Source organism: Silene latifolia, chromosome 3, assembly GCF_048544455.1.
Source record: "Silene latifolia isolate original U9 population chromosome 3, ASM4854445v1, whole genome shotgun sequence".
Taxonomy (NCBI): Eukaryota; Viridiplantae; Streptophyta; class Magnoliopsida; order Caryophyllales; family Caryophyllaceae; genus Silene; species Silene latifolia.
The window spans coordinates 84,175,547-84,179,445 of record NC_133528.1 but is presented as its reverse complement, the minus strand read 5'-3'; the positions used below and the strand labels follow the sequence as shown (position 1 = coordinate 84,179,445).

The following is a 3,899-nucleotide window of genomic DNA, read 5'->3' as shown; positions in this document are numbered from 1 at the left end:
TGTGATTGTGTGTGTGGCTGATTGTGACGTATTGTTTTGTTAGATGTTGTTGGCATTGTTGTGTTTTATCTCAGTACTGACCTTGTGTGGTTGTCTTGTTTGTTATGTGTCTGCCGTGATCCCTTATGGTGAGCAGTCTGTCTTAGCAGGTGTTGATATCGTTGATAGCTGGAGTCCGGGCAGGGATGAGTCTTCACGAGATTTGATAGTTATAGCGAGTAGTCTTTGAGTTGTATCTTTTATATCATCAGTTGGTTTTAAATCACTTGTAATATGACATAATAGTTCTTTTATCGACATTTGATTATTACTGTCCTCGGGCAACCGAGATGGTAATGCCCTTATATGCTAAGGAAGGCCTAGTTAAGGTTCCTCTGGATATGGGGGTGTTACAGCCTAGGGTGGACCCGGTTGAGGCTGAGCCCTCTTACTCCATGCCGAGCTACTACCCACAGCTGTGAACCCCCTCGTTAAAGCGGAAAATATAACTTATAAAAATTAAGCAGAAATTAGGAAATTTTGAGACTTTTAAAGTTTAAAACGCGGGTTCACCAAAATCCAAAACATTAATAGAGAATGCGGGAAAAAAAAATTTAAATTATACAAACGTGATAGTCGAGGTGAGGGAAAATATATCCCTCGAATGACAATACAATAAAAGGTAGGTCCAAACAATCCTAATAAACCAACTACTAGGCCGAAGTGCTCGCTAGCTCACACATGTCTTCACCCCATGAATGCATCACTAATACCTGTCATTCATGTAAACATGAACGCCACAGTCAGTGGGGAGTAACTCAAGGTTCTCCCAGCCACAATATGTCGAAACGAACATAAACAAGAACTAAAACAGGTAAGTCATGTAAGACTCTTACAGAAATAAGGATATCAAGTTTATGTTTAAACATGGTGATCAAATGAGATGGAACAAGATAGATCAACATTAGCATGATAACGGTTAAACTATTCATGTGAGACAATTAAATAATATGAAAGTCAAGATAACAGACACGGCCACTTAGCCACGAGCACGTATTTCAAGGAGATATGACCAAAGTAACCATCCAAATCATGCAAGACATTTATCACTCTTAGACTATAATTTCCCTGGGTAGGACTACTGTAATAATACGGTCCTAGTCTAAATCTGCAGATTCTCGGGTGTACATCCCGATTCGACGTGCGCCAGCACAGCACGCACCCAAGACTCGACTACTAAGGAGACCGAGTACCCCAATCGCCAGAACAAAGACGAAAGTGGCGGAAAGACTAAGATAAGACTCACTTGCCGAACAAAGACAAGTGGCCAAAAGCCGTACTTGCCGAACAAAGACAAGTAGGCCAAAACCGCACTTGCCAGAACAGCACAAGTAGGTCAAACCCGTGCTTGCCAGAACAGCACAAGCAGGGCAAAAAGTATGTCAAGCACGTACGATGGTAATATGGCATTTCTACAAGAATACGACTCTTACAAGTAATTATTTATAATAACCTTTTCATGCACATGGGACGGGATTATTAATGTCACACTCATACTTATGGCTTGCATCTCACCATAAGTACGGATGGGAACATCAGTCCCGACGATCATATCGCAACTAGAGGGCCTATGGCTCACCCCTAGTATCCGATAGGACCAAGACTCTCACCACAGAAACAAAGACAAGACATTATCAATGACCCTTCACAAATAATTATTTAACAATAAATATCTCATACTTGTCTTATACAGATAAATATTTCATTTTATAATTTATCATGCCGGTTAAAAGAAATATAATGAATGATAATGAATAAATCACGTTATGTGAAACTACGGGGTAAAATGTGACCAAGTCCAAGTGACCCATTTATGAACCCAATAAACAAATTATAAGGAGCCCATTAATTAAATCACTTTAAGCCCAACAACAAGGCAAGCCCAATTAAATATGTAAAACAAGCCCAACTAAATGAATAAACAAGCCCAACATATTACTCATGTACAAACCAACCATTAAATCATATTGAACCCCAAACAATTGATCATGTGAGAAAATGTATATATATATAATGAACAATATTTAACGGGTTGCGTCGTATAAAGCACGAGACGGGAATTAAACGATTTACGCATACCAAATTTGGCGCCGAAAGTACCCGTAATATGAGTGTGGCCCATTGACTACAAGTCAAGCCCAACAAATACAATATGGTGAGCCCAAAGACTATAGGAAAGTGAGCCCACCATGTAAAACACAATTAGCCCAACAACATTCACTAAATGAATGAGTTTTAAGGCCAAAGAAAGAAGGCAAGGTAGTCACGGCCATTCACCATGACCCACAACCGCTACTGCCAAGCCGCGGTTGAGGTCTCTACCCCCTGCCACTGCGTGGTCACGGCCACCCTTGGTCAGCCCACAGCTGCGGCTAAACACAGCCCCTTTCGCCATCATTCCCGCTCAAAAACAACCCTCCAAACAGAGAGTAAAAACAGGAATCCGACAGTCCAAAAAACCGAGTTTATAAGCAGCAAATATCGAGTAAACAGGTGACGATTTTAGCGTAAAGATACAAGCAGGAAAAACCGGTCTGAGGGACCATTAAATCCGCCCCAAAACTGAGAACGAAAATGGTAAAACGGAGGGTAAAACAGGGGTGAGCAGTCTAGCAAATATACGGGTTCAGACAGACGACAAAAGACAAATTCGAGACGGAATGAGTACAACTTAAACAAGGATAAACACGGTCCAAATTCCAGCCATGAGTAAACCCAGAAAATCAGCAAGCAATGTACACCGATCCTCGAAGAGACAGCAAGCAACACTCGCTTCATAGACGACTACAACATGAAAGATTAAGCCATGGAAACGACTAATATCCAAGTAAACTGACCCCAAGCTCCACGAAATTAACTCCACACATGAGGAAACACATAAAGACCAAAACTTTACGCTAAACACAGTAAAAACCGAGACAAGGGACGGAATTTCGACACTTGTCGAGTAACCCATCACCGTTACCTTATAACTGCTCCAACGAACTCGATTTTGACTCAAAGTTATTCCAGACCGTCCAGGTTTGCAGCTAGACAACACAAAACACGAGTTTAGCAAGGAAATTAGAGCCATAAAGGAACGGCCGAACAGAAACAGAGGGCAAGATGGCGTCTTTCTTACCTTTAGAGAAGGAGGATGAGAAGGGGAAGCTAGTGGCGCGAGAATTAGCGAAAAAGGTTGAGGAATGAGGTTGAGATCTGAGGTAGAAGATGGCGGAAATGAAGTTGTGGTGTTGATGCTACTCTGTTGTTGTTTTCCGCAGGAAAAAGGGAGAAGAAAGGGATAAGAAGGGGGGTGGGGACGGGTATTTGAACAATGACCACAAACAACATTAATAAAATATATAATAATAATAATAATAATAATAATAATAATAATAATAATAATAATAATAATAATAATAATAATAATAATAATAATAATAATAATACTATATATAATAAAGAGATATTTTCAAAAGTAGAGTGTAGGATGTTAGGTGGGTGTGACGTGTCGTCGAATTTTGATTGGTCCGGATTAACGCATGTACAGAGTGAAATGTGACGGTCTATAGCTAGACGGATGTTGAGACGGGAATTATTATCATTACTGTCTTTATTATTATCTGACCAAAATATGTATACATTTATTCTTGTATAAATTATGACTCAAAGATATAATTTAGTAATACGTATTTTTATAAAAATGAGCTTTTATATCATATGTTTATAAAAAATCGCGTTCGAGATAAAATTAATCAAATTGAATAATCCAAAATTATAAAATAAAATAGTCAAATGGTTTAATAAATTTTTAAATGTCAAAATAGGAAATTCACGGGTGTTACAACAGCAGTACTCGCCCTACCCCACAGTTCATG

The 3,899-nt window shown here is 39.2% G+C and overlaps 1 long non-coding RNA gene across 1 annotated transcript; it reads right to left on the bottom strand.

Annotated features, from left to right (window-relative positions):
* Positions 1-613: 613 nt before the first annotated feature.
* Positions 614-3,249, bottom strand: LOC141646161 (uncharacterized). The gene is made up of 3 exons (XR_012545392.1): positions 3,161-3,249; positions 3,005-3,068; positions 614-752 (listed from the first exon to the last, which is right to left on the bottom strand). It is a non-coding gene; the product is annotated as an uncharacterized LOC141646161 (long non-coding RNA).
* Positions 3,250-3,899: the final 650 nt, after the last annotated feature.